The sequence below is a fragment of the Neovison vison genome, chromosome 3, assembly GCF_020171115.1.
Source record: "Neovison vison isolate M4711 chromosome 3, ASM_NN_V1, whole genome shotgun sequence".
In the NCBI taxonomy this organism is placed as follows: Eukaryota; Metazoa; Chordata; class Mammalia; order Carnivora; family Mustelidae; genus Neogale; species Neogale vison.
Window position 1 is genome coordinate 148,252,866 of NC_058093.1, and position 13,091 is coordinate 148,265,956.

At 44.3% G+C, this 13,091-nt stretch overlaps 1 protein-coding gene across 1 annotated transcript in view; it reads left to right on the forward strand.

Moving 5' to 3' along the window:
* Positions 1-405: 405 nt before the first annotated feature.
* The window catches only part of DYM (dymeclin), a 337,031-nt gene continuing 324,345 nt past the window's right edge, over positions 406-13,091 (forward strand). Inside the window, exon 1 of the mRNA XM_044243021.1 lies at positions 406-647. The gene's annotated coding sequence lies outside the window, so the exon portion shown is untranslated. The remainder of the gene's footprint in view (positions 648-13,091) is intronic.

The following is a 13,091-nucleotide window of genomic DNA, read 5'->3' on the forward strand; positions in this document are numbered from 1 at the left end:
TTAAAAATTATTTTCTGGAAGTCAGCTCTGGACACAAGGGTTTGCAAAGAATAAAGATAGAGATAAAAAAAAATAATACCCCCAAGATAAATGATTTTCCTCTTTCCAACTCTTCAGAGCCCGACACAGAACTGCTGACTTTGGGATGGTTATCCGAGTAGGAAAAAACAGGGGCCTTAACAAAGCTAAGTCACACCACTAGTGTGGTGCTTGCGATCCAGCGATCTGTAAGAGGGATTAGCCGCTTCTCGAATTTGCCACGTGGCTTTGCCGTTGCCCTGGATGCGCTAGGACGGTGGAGGAACGCCCAACGTCTGAAGGACTACATTTCCCAGAAGTCTGCGCGCCGCGTGCCACGTGATCGTCCGCCCGAGCGCGCCCGGCCGTTCGGTCCCCAGCGGCGTTCTCTGCCGCTTCCCTCTTCTCTCCCCGCCTCCCGGCCTCCGCACGGACGCGGCTGGGGCCGGAGCCGAGCCGGAGTCGAGCCGGAGCTGAAGCCGGAGCCTCAGAGACGTGGAATCCTGAAGGCCTGAGCCGGCGTGCACCACCCTGGCTGCGGCGGCGACGGCGGCTTCTTCCGATCCCCCCTTGCCACCAACTCGTGTGTCGGTGGAGCTGGAAGCGGATCTGCCCTGCGGCTGAGACAGGTGGGCTGTGGCGCCGCCCCCAGCGGAGCGGCCCTAGAAGCCTGGCGGGGCCCCCCGCCCCTTGTCCGAGCGGGATCGCGGACGCATCCCGTCGTCGGGACAGCTCCGCTGGCACGGGGGAGAGGGTCCTTTCCTGCCAGTGGGGGACTGGGCCCCCGTGGAGGGGTTGTGCCTGGGCCCCGAGAGCCGCCCGCATCTTCCCCCCGCCCCCTTTCAGGGCACAGTGGGCACTTAAAGGGTGAGTGAGTGTGTTAGTCAAGAATGAGAGGGACCTCTGTCCGAGTCTAGTGTTAAGAGTTGGGGGGATACTGAAGAGCAGGTAGATAGAGGCTTCGGGAGATGGGGCGATGTGGATCTGACAAATGGGCGTGTAATGGGCAGGGTGAGCAGTAGTGTTGATCTTTCTTTCCTTCTTGAGGTATACATTGTTCTGGAGAAGTAGTTCACATACCGTAAAACTCACCCTTTAAAAGTACAATTAAAGTATAACTCCGTGGTTTTTAGCATATTCTCAGGGTTGTGCAACTGTCTAATTCCACAACATTTTTATCGCGCAAAAAGAAACTCTTATTCATTAACAGTCTCTATTTCCCCCATTCCCACTTCCTGACATCTAGCAGTTGTGTTTTAACCGAAAGGGTGGGAAGTTAGCCCAGATGTTTGAGAGCTGGTGGCCGTAGTGGGTGATCAAGCTGTTAGCAGAAAGTACTGAACGGGGGTAGAGGAATGTTGGGGTGATTGTGATAGGGCTGGCAATGGGGTACACAGAATGAACGGACTAGGGGTGTACATGGAGTGGGACCCCTGAAGGGGAGACGGGAGGTTGGAGGGAGGGGCGTGTAGAGAGAAGCTGCTGTGAAAACATGGGGGATGGACTCCGTGCAGGGGAGTGTTATCTTAGAGAGGAACCCAGGCCTTTGGTCTGATGGTGGAGGGCGCCAGAAGGAAACTGGAGGTGGAGGGAAGAGATCTATAGGAGTAGGGGAATGGTTGCTGCTGAGCATGAAATTTGTGAATATAGATTTCTAGAAGGATCATTCTTTTTTGTAATTTTTATCTTAGATTATCTCTTGGCATCTCAGAGTGGCCAAGTATAAACATTGCCATTCTGTAGATGAAGAACAGGCTCTTAGAGGTTAAGTGATTTGGCGAAACTCTTAAGGTTAATAGGGTAAAATGAGTTGGGGATTTAAGAATAATTGATTTTGAAAAGGAATCGATTGAACTATAAACTGCAGGTCGGGGCGCCTGGGTGGCTCAGTGGGTTAAGCCGCTGCCTTCGGCTCAGGTCATGATCTCAGGGTCCTGGGATCGAGTCCTGCATCGGGCTCTCTGCTCAGCAGGGAGCCTGCTCCACCCCTCCTCTCTCTTGCCTGCCTCTGTGCTTACTTGTGATCACTCTCTTTCTTTGTCAAGTAAATAAATAAAATCTTAAAAAAAAAAAATAAACTGCAGGTCGCTTGAGTGCAGAGAGTTGAGGGGGGCAATGTCACAAGAAGGAGATTCAACTGTTAAATATATTGAGCCTGTATTATTATTATTATTATTATTTTTAAAGGTTTTATTTATTTATTTGACAGCTAGAGATCACAAGTAGACAGAGAGGCCGGCAGAGAGAGAGGAGGAAGCAGGCTCCCTGCTGAGCAGAGAGCCCGATGTGGGGCTCGATCCCAGGGCCCTGGGATCATGACCTGAGCCGAAGGCAGAGGCTTTAACCCACTGAGCCACCCAGGCGACCCGAGCCTGTATTATTGTGAGAGAGTCCAAGGACTTTGTTTGTGTAACTTGTAAATACAGAAAAGCTTAAACATTGAAATAATTTAATATCGCCCATGTACCCATTACCCAGCTTCAGTGATTAGTAACTCAGGCTCATTTACTTTCATCTTCGTTATCCATTCCTATCCCCACTCCCAGCTATTTTAAAGTAGGTCATAGGCATACCATTTCATTTGTAAATATTTGAGTGTATATCTGTAGAAGGTTGAGTCACTCTCTTCTTAATATGTCCATATTACCATTATCACATATAGAAAAATTAACAGTAAGCTCTTAATATCAATATTTAGAAGGACTTATTTTTTATTTATTTTTAAAAATATTATTTATTTGGCAGAGATCACAAGTTGGCAGAGAGGGAAGCAGGGGTGGGGGGAAGCAGGCTCCCTGCCAAGCAGAGAGCCCAATGCAGGGCTTGATCCCAGGACCCTGAGATCATGACCCAATTGAAGGCAGAGGCTCAACCCACTAGCCACCCACACGTCCCTAGAAGGACTTATTTTTTAAAATGTAACATCCATTTGGTACAAGGAAATTATATAGTGCAAACACTTTGATGTTTGACTCTCTAAAGAACATGGTATAATTTTTTCCTGATTTTTTTTTCCTGTTATCCTCTTATTTTCTTGGTTGATATGGTTCATCCTTCTACAGAAAGTTCAAAGAATTGTCACTTTGGCTGGCATTTTAACTGATGGAGTTTTCATGAGAACAGGAGCAGCAGGAGAGCAGGAGAAAAATAGCAGTGAAATACCTGTGCAAATTTTAAAAAGTGAAATATACATGCACTAATAACGTATGTCTCATTGCTCTAAATATTTGGGCAATTTGATTACACTTTTTAGATACTTTCACATATTATTACAAGTTTACTATGTATTAGTTTTCTTTCTTTTTTTTTTTTTTAAGATTTTATTTTAGAGAGGGCATGAGGTAGGGGGAGGAAGGACAGAGGGAGAGCGAAAGGGACAAATAGACTTGGCGCTGAGCACAGAGCCCTAAGTTGGGCTTGATTCCAGGACCCTGAAGTTATGACACTTGACTGACTGAGCCACCCAGGCCCCATGCATATATTAGTTTTCTATGCTTATTGTAAATGTTACCACAAATTTAGTGTCTGAAAACAACACATTATTTTTAAGTTCTGTATTTTGAAGTCCAAAATGGGTCTTACTTGGCTAAAATCAATGTGTCTGCAATGCTGTGTTCTTTTCTAGAGGTTTGTAGGGGAGAATCTGTATTCTTGTTTCTTCCAGCTTCTAGAGGCTACCGGTATTCCTTGGCTCGCCTCCCTTGTGCTCCCTCTTCAAAGCCAGCAATATTGCATTTCTTCGTCCATTCTGTAGTAGGTCTCTGATCACAACTGGGAAAGGTTAAGGACCCGTGTGATTAGATCAGGCCCACCTGGATAATTTAGGAGAATTTCCGCCATCCTAAGGTTCTTAACTTAATTATAGCTGCAAAATCCCCTCTGCCAGGTAAGCTAACAATCACAGGTTCCACAGATGAGGATATGGACATCTTCGGGGGCTATTGTTCTGCCTACCATAGTGTGTTTTGGGACATTTTGCTGAGCCTTGATTCCTTGAGTTGGCTTCCTTTATTGCTACAAATTCAGTGTGTTGTCTTTCACTTTAGGTAATGGGAATGGTTAGCGATAGAGAGGACCGCTCCGTTTTCCTTTTCAGTGACTTTGACCAACATGAGAAGTACCTGTGTGCTTGCAGTGTAGGTTTTGGTAAAATGAAACCTTTAAAAGTGATTAAGCAGGGGCGCCTGGGTGGCTCAGTGGGTTAAGCCGCTGCCTTCGGCTCGGGTCATGATCCCAGCGTCCTGGGATCGAGTCCCGCATCGGGCTCTCTGCTGAGCGGAGAGCCTGCTTTCCTCTCTCTCTCTCTCTCTGCCTGCCTCTCTGCCTACTTGTGATCTCCGCCTGTCAAATAAATAAATAAAAAATCTTAAAAAAAAAAAAGTGATTAAGCATTAAAGCAATGTGAAAGTCTTTCTGTATTTAGTTTTGGTCTCCTTGTATTTATGTTTTTTAAGTACTGTATACTTGTAATCAGAGTGTATGTAATGCTCAGCAGCTTCTTGAAGTCATAGGACAGTCTGGGGCAGTGATGGCTCCTGTGCTCCCATTGAGAAGTCTCTGTCCCAGGGGTGATCGAGGCACTCCCAATTCAACAGGAAGATTTTTTTGTTTTTGGAGAGAGGGAGTTGCCGGGAGGGGCAGTGGGACCCAGAGAGAGAGAGAGAGAGAGAGAGAACCTCAAGCAGGCTCCATGCTCAGTGCAGAGTTTGACGTGGGGCTCAGTCTCACGACTCTTGAGACCGTGACCTGAGCCAAAATCAAGAGTTGGATGCTTAACTGACTGAATCACCCAAGCGCCCCCAGAAAGAAAATGTGCAGGAAGAATGAGCTCCAGAAAGACTTAGAGTTGAGGCTCCTTCTCAACTTTTCTTTCTGTGACTTGGTTGAAAAGGGCTGTGAGCCAGAACAGGTAAGGGGCCTGATGGCTGTTGCTGCTCTTTCTTTCCCAGGACCGAGAGAAGACGGAGTCTGGAAGGTACAGAGGACTTAAGGAAGTCCTCTAGTCTGGTATCCTACTTCCTGAGGGGTTTGTGCGTTCTGCCTTAGCTCTCAAGGCCTTGACCGTGTCCAGGTATGAAGGTCCTGGCTGTGATGGTGGTGTGTTTCAGTGTTACCACTTCTCAGTTAAGTGTAAGGCGAACTGTTCGCTGTCTGCTCCTGCCTCTCAGCTCGTTTCCCCTTAGAAGGTTCTTCGTGGAGCTAATGCTCTGAACTCCTACTTAAAAACTGCATGTAGGGACGCCTGGATGGCTCAGTTGGTTAAGCAGCTGCCTTCGGCTCAGGTCATGATCCCAGGGTCCTGGGATCGAGTCCCACATCCGGCTCCTTGCTCGGCAGGGAGCCTGCTTCTCCCTCTGCCTCTGCCTGCCTCTTTGTCTGCCTGTGCTCGCTCGCTCTCTCTCCCTCTGTCTCTGGCAAATAAATAAATAAAATCTTTAAAAAAAAAAACTGCATGTAAACAGTGTGTAAGTTATCCATCTGTTACTTATTATTATTACTAGTCAAAATAACCTAAACTAGTAGGGTTGAGAACAGCTTTACAAATAGGTCTTATTAACAGAATTTTTTTTTTATTTATTCCTTTCAGGAAGTTTGGTTGGTACTTTTTGATCTTATCTAATTTTTATCATATTCTTTAAATATGCAGACACCAGACTGGGGTTTTGGGGTTGGGGTGGGGCTGGGTGTGTGGACAAAATGGGTAAAGGTGCTCAAAAGGTATAAACGTATAATTTTAAGTCATGGGTTGGGGGGAGTAATGTGCAGCATGGCGACTGTAGTTAATACTTATTATATATTTGAAAGTTGCTAACAGTAGATCTTTTAAGTTTTCATCATCAGAAAAAATTGTAATTATGTATGGTGATGGATATTAATTAGACTTAATTGTGATCATTTTGCAATATACACCTAGGGAACGTAATGTTGTACACCAGAAACTAATATAGTGCTACATGTCACTTATATCTCAACTTACAGACAATGCTGGGCGCCTGGGTGGCTCAGTTGGTTAGGCATCCGGCTTTTGGTTTCATCTCAGGTCATGATTTCAGGGTTGCGAGATTGAGCCCCATGTTGGGCTCCAGGCTCAGTGTGGAGTCTGCTTGGGATTCTCCCCCCGCCTCTGCCCCTCCCCCAGCGGGCACATACCACACTTGCTCTAAAATAAATAAGAAAATAAATGCAGACACTAAAAGTGGCTGTTAATTCAATAAAGACACTGGAAGAATTAAACAGTGTACATTTTGTATGTCATATGGCTGATAATTTCTTTTTTAGATTGGTTCAGTCACTGAATCTTAACAATTCATTCAGAATATCTCTTGTAACCCTTCGCCTTAGAATACCTTTTTTTTTTTTAAAGAGATTTATTCATTTATTTTAGAGAGTGAGAGAAGGAGCATGCAGGGGAGCAGAGGGAGGGACAGAGGAGGAGAGGGAATCTTAAGCCTACTTCGTACTTAGTGCGGAGCCTGACTCAGGGGCTTGTTTCACGAACCCGAAATCATGACCTAAATGAAACCAAGAGTCAGACGCTTAACCGACTAAGCCACCCAGGCACCCCACCTTGGAACACTTTTAAAGCCTTCTGCTTCAGTTAAAATTAGGTTTGGCCAGGGGTAACAGACACTTGATTGAATAAATAGCTTAAACATGTTTGTTTCTCATGTAAAAGTCCAGGTCGACAATCCAGGGCTGGTGTGGTGGCCCCAGTGTCATAGGGTTTCTTACTCTGTCATCCTTAGGGTGTGGTCCTTGATTTCTGGGTCCGGATGGTGATGCATGGCATGCAGTTAGATAAATGGTCTGGTACCCTCAAGAACATTCTGCACTGGACTTAAATATTTTGAAATCATCAGTGTATAGTGGAAGAGTTCTCTGATCTACAAGCCTCAGGGTTGGGTGTGATCTTACAGTTCCAGTGGGCAAAGTAGAAGCCCATTAGGAAGTCTTCCTGTTGTAAAGCATCAAGCATCAGCTTGCTCTCTGGCCTTTTTGGCTTCCACTCTGATTCCCTCCCTACTCAAGCCTTGTTGAACTTCTTTCAGTTCCTTAAATGGGCCCTTGCCTGTTTTTGTCTTCACTTGAGGCCTTTTATACCTAGTGTTCTCTTTGCTTGGACAATTTTCTTTTTTTTTTTTTTTTAAAGATTATTTATTTATTTATTTGAGAGAGAGAGACAGTGAGAGAGAGCATGAGCGAGGAGAAGGTCAGAGAGCGAAGCAGACTTCCCATGGAGCTGGGAGCCCGATGTGGGACTCGATCCCGGGACTCCAGGATCACGCCCTGAGCCGAAGGCAGTCGTCCAAACAACTGAGCCACCCAGGCGTCCCGCTTGGACAATTTTCTGAACCCCACACCCAAGTAGGCCAATCCTTCTTATCCTTCAGGTCTTAGCTTTTGTGGTCCGACCTCTGGGAAGCTATCACTGAGTCTTGAATAGTTGCTGTATTATAATTTCATGTTGATTTAGCTGTATCTTATACTCAACTGTAAATAAATTCCATTCTTCATATTTGCAGTCTTGGCACTTAGCATCGTGCTGGCTACACAGTGGGCTCTCAGGCAATAATGACAGACCCCCTGTGTTTACATAAGCATGATGGGATAGAGCTTGGGTAATGCTAGTTTGTGTTTTCAACCCTGCACTGCTCTTTGGTATTTGCACATTGAGTTGTTTATGTGAATCAGTGATCATGATAGTGGATAGTAAAGCACTTCCTCTCTAATTTGTTTAAGAGTTAATTTTCTACTTAAAGTAATGCTTGTGTTTTAGAAAAGATAAATAATATCAGAAGGCATATTTTAAAAAATGAACCATACCCTGTCTTCCCTGTCCTTTGTAGTCTAGTTCCCAGAGTCAGCCACCCTTAACCATGTGTATACGTCATACGGCTCAGTGGCTGTTTTTTGATTTATCCATTGTGGCTGACACCTGTTGACTCCTTGTTATGGTAGATGAGGTGCTCTTCCTTTTCCTCCCCTCCCTTCCAGACCTTCTAGTAGAGGGACATGAGAATTCTTGGCTAATTTAGTGCTCAGCGTTTACCTTGCTAGGAGTACATAAATACTGCTCACTGCTGAGCTCAGTAATTTACCTGGGTTCCCTGCTCCCCACCCCCTTTTGCGTATTTTTTCATGAACATAGTACTAATTTTTACCAAATACTGTGAAAGGCCTGTGGGGACTGGGGCCCAGGAAACCGATGCAGGATGTTGCTGTGGCTGCTGCTGTTGCCACGAGCGTGGAGTTGTTTGGTTCCTGTCCCAGAGGCCTCCTGGCTTTCTGGTGTGCGTGTGAGGTGGGCATTCACACCCAGCTGGGCAGTGTCTTGACTTAAACTCCTCTGTTTTTGGAGTTCCTGCTACTAACATTTTCCATATTTGTCTCTTGTTCTTTATTACGGAAGTTTCTTTGACCTTATCTTCTCTCTGTCCAGTTTTTTAAAGGGTTTGTCAGGTATCCTTTCTTGTCCTTCAGCTGTTTCCTTTTCTGTGACATCTTGTTTTTGGTTCATGGAAGCAGTGTGGCCTAGTGGTTTCTGCACCCAGCCTGCCTAGGTGTGAACCCTGGTATGCCACTTTCTAACTGTAGTCTGGAGCAAGTCACTTAATCTTTCTTTGCCTCAGTTTATTTGTCTAGCCCAAGAGTTGGCAGATATTTGTGTAAAGGGCCAGATTGTAAATATTTTGGGCTTCGTAGGCCAAAAGGCAAAATGAAGGCTGTTATACAGGTACTTATGTAATGGGAGAGGAAAATTTTTCACAAGTTCTTTACTGATGAAATTCAAAATACAATACGAATAATGGTTGATAATTTATTTTTTTTTTATTTTTTTTATTTTTTTAAGATTTTATTTATTTATTTGAGAGAGAGAGACAGTGAGAGAGAGCATGAGCGAGGAGAAGGTCAGAGAGCGAAGCAGACTCCCCATGGAGCTGGGAGCCCGATGTGGGACTCGATCCCGGGACTCCAGGATCACGCCCTGAGCCAAAGGCAGTCGTCCAACCAACTGCGCCACCCAGGCGTCCTGATAATTTATTTTGTAATAACTTTTGCTACTGAGAAGAATGATCTCTTTTTGAAAGAAGGGGATAATATTTTGTCTAACAGGGTATACTAACTTTAAAGATTTTGTTTATTTATTTGACAGACAGAGATCACAAGTAGGCAGAGAGGCAGGCAGAGAGAGAGGGGGAAGCAGGCTCCCTGCTGAGCAGAAAACCCAGTGTGGGCTCCATCCCAGGACCCTGAGATCATGACCTGAGCCGAAGGCAGAGGCTTAACCCACTGAGCCACCCAGGTGCCCCAGGGTGTACCAACTTTAAACCTCAGTAGTCAATATTGATCACAAATGATCATATTTAATGTTGGTTTGTAATGAGATTTTTTATATTTCACTTTGACAGTATCTTTTTACATGGTACCTCCAAGTACTGATGTCAGTCCATGAACATAGAGTTTTAGCGGAGCATATTATTGCTTGGAAAGTATCTATAGAATTCTGCTAGATTCTTTTCTTGATAATTACCTTTTAGCAAATCATCACATTGATCACTAATCTCTTCCAGTTGAGGGTTAGGTAGAAGCTTCTTGTCGCACAGTTAAATGGTTTTTGAAATGTGGAACTTGTATTGAGGTCTGAAAAATGCTGAAAATGTAGTTTGATTTTGGAAAATGCATTTATTACATATTTGTGTGGCATTGGAGATCTCGCATCTCATTTTAATTTTTTATAGCATGCCGAGCGTGTAAGGCAGCCCAACATCACTTGCGACTCAGTGTCAGTTGTCCTGTGAAATGACTACCTCAGTGCAAGTTTTACGTGGAAGTATTACTGGCCTTTTAATTTTAGATTGAATTCACTGATAAATATGAGCAAATCTGCAGCAAAAATGAATTTTCAAAACCATTTAGTGTTCAGTAACAGTGACTGAGCGAGGTTCTTCAGAAAAATTTTGTTCTCATCTCTGAGCTTGAAAAATTTCCATAAAAACTGTACCCTGGCTAAGCCAGGACAGAATTGGGATATTCAGCTTCTATTTCTGATGGAATTTTCATAGAACTGATGGCGGTAAAGTTCATGGAAAGTAATGAAGTTAACTGTTGTAACTGGTTCAGTAACGTGGTAGATTCAGGTATTTTTTGCCACCTGCCTGCTCATTGATTATACAGTGAATAACGAGTAGGTTTTAGACACCTTGCATTTCCACAAGGTTTGTTAATTTATCCATCCACATGCATTTTTTTTTTTTAAAGATTTTATTTATTTATTTGACAGAAAGAGATCACAAGTAGGCATAGAGGCAGGCAGAGGCCGGGAGGGAAGCAGGCTCCCCACTAAGCAGAGAGCCTGATGCAGGACTCAATCCCAGGACTCTGAGATCATGACCTGAGCCGAAGGCAGAGGCTTTAACCCACTGAGCCGCCCAGGCGCCCAGCTTCACATGCATTTTTACCACCATCAGTTATTACGCGTCTTAGCAGATTCTACTTCAGGTTGTACTGAATTAGTATTTTTCTCCATTCTGGGGGGAAATATTCTGAGCTGTAATTGTTGCATACAGACTGCTCTCTGAACAGCTGTTTTCACTGAATGACAGGTCTGAAAGGAGTTTACTTTTTCTGGACACATTTCTTTGCTGTAATCAAACACGGTTTAGTTTAACTCGTGATTGGTCTGTGACTTTTCTTGTTTGGTTAACACGTGAGCCATTCGGAACTTTCTTTACTTTGGTTGCAGTCTCAGTTTTAGCCTTTGTTGATGGGAAGACACTCTGCTGTGATGAAATGTCATGTTTTAGATTTGCTAGCTCTCCTGGTCGTGCTCCGTGGTAGGCCTGTCAGTCTGTTGTGATGAGTGCTTAGCTGCTCATGTCTTCCTGTATGGTATTCTGGTACAAGTACGATGCTGTTACATAACAGACACGACGCTTTGACATTTCATCAGATTTTTAAAAAAATGATCTATGCTCTGCTAAAGGCTTGACATCAAAGTCTACTTCTTTTCTTGTTTCCGCATGACAGATATCACTGGTAATCATTGCAACATGCAAGACACTTGAAATGCCGACTTCTGTCTGCAGAGATTTGTAGTGTGGTGATCTGCAGCATAAAGGCATGAGAACATCACATCTGGTCTCTGTAGTAACTACTCAGCCCTGCTGTTGTATCATTAAAGCAGCTACAGGCAGTACGTGAACAACTGAACATAGCTGTGTTCTAGTAAAACTTTAATTATGGACACTGGCTTTTTAATTTCATGTGATTTCCACGTGTCACAGCATACTCCCCCCCGCCCCAGTTGTTTAAAAATGTAAAAATCATTCTTCGGACAGCAGGCTGGATTTGGCCCCTTGGGTTGTGATTTGTTGACCCATGATCTACACAATGAGAAGATGACAATACTACCTCAGGTATAGATGAGTTAACATGTGTAAAGGATTGAATAGTGCCTGGGGAATAGTAGGTGCTAAATAAATGTTTGCATTTATTATTGTTACTGCTTTACCTCTCTGAGGCTGTCTTATTTTTTAATTTTTTTCTGAGAAGCCTCTTTGGAGTATCTGAGAGTTCCTTTCTTTGGTATATTTTGGTTTCTATGATTAGTGTTGTAGGCTTTCCTCACAAGTCCAGTGATTTTTGCTTGTTCACTTGTTTTTAAGATTGAAGCGGTTTGTGTGAGTGGATTTTCTTGAGTGGTGGGCATTGCCCGGGGTGGCAGGGCAGCTTTTGAAATGAGGGGGATCCCAAATATTGTGAACTTTTCCCTGGGTGCCCCTTCAGCTTCTCTCAAGGAGACGCCTCCAGTTCCCTGTCTTGGAGGCGGGGGAAGCCCACCATGTGCCTGCAGCAAGCACACCTGAACTTGAGTCTCCTGTTTTCATCCTCCTCCTCATCACCCTCCCATCCTGGGCTCTGGAGGCCAGAGTGTCTCTAGTGGCATTTCTCCAGAGAGCACACACGTGGTTTCTGTTGCGGGGGGAGGAGGGGGTTGGCAGGGCCCACTTACTTTATTTAGCTCTGCACCTTGCTCCTGTCTTTATGATGCTTTTCTCCAGCTTTTTGGCTTTCCTGCGGCTCCATGAGGTGGGTTGGCTTGCCTCTTGTTCAGGTCCCCTTTAGCAGGCTCACTGGGGCTTCCTCAGCTCTGCCAGGTCAGTTCCTACCCGTCACTTTTCCGTCTTCCACACCTCCTCTGATCTTTGAGAGCTTAATCTTTTTATTCTCGTGACTCCCATTTTTTTTTTTAAGATTTTATTTATTTATTTGTCAGAGAGAGAGAGGAGCGAGAGTGAGCACAAGTAGACAGAGAGGCAGGCAGAGGCAGAGAGAGAAGCAGGCTCCCCGCCGAGCAAGGAGCCTGATGTGGGACTCGATCCCAGGACGCTGGGATCATGACCTGAGCCGAAGGCAGCTGCTTACCCAACTGAGCCACCCAGGCGTCGCTCATGACTCCCATTTTGATGGAGTGGAGTACTCCAGGGTACTTAATATAGCATGTGGAACATAGTAACCTTTTAGAGAATGTTCCATTACTTGGTGGACTAATGGCACCTGTGCATTTAACGTGTCCTTTGGCTAGTAACCATTGTCCACTATTTTTCTAGTCTCCTGTTTCAACTGTGAGCTTGCACCTTAAAGTCGCGAGTACAAATGAGGGGCATGTGTTTTTTTTTTTTTTTTTCCTTTCTCAGGAAGTAGGCGATTCTGGAATATAGGTTATGATTAATGGATTCTCAGCCTGAGTTGGGACAAAATACAGTAGGGTATCATTTGCATATTTTGAGGGTGTTAGGACAGAACTTGGTTATGGAATTTGGTTATGGATTTTTCAGTTTCATTAATGTTTACTTTCCATTTAAGGCACATTGAGTCATGAGTCAGCAAGTCAGTACACATAAAAGAGGAGATTTAATTTTACGTGTCTATCAAATATTTCTTAAATTAAATATAAAATATTGAGCACATCATTTCCTATCAGGGTATTGCTTTTGTCCATGATGATAAAATTGACTTGGGGAAATAACATGAGAAGTTAAGTAGCAGTATGGGAGTCAGACAGCAAACCA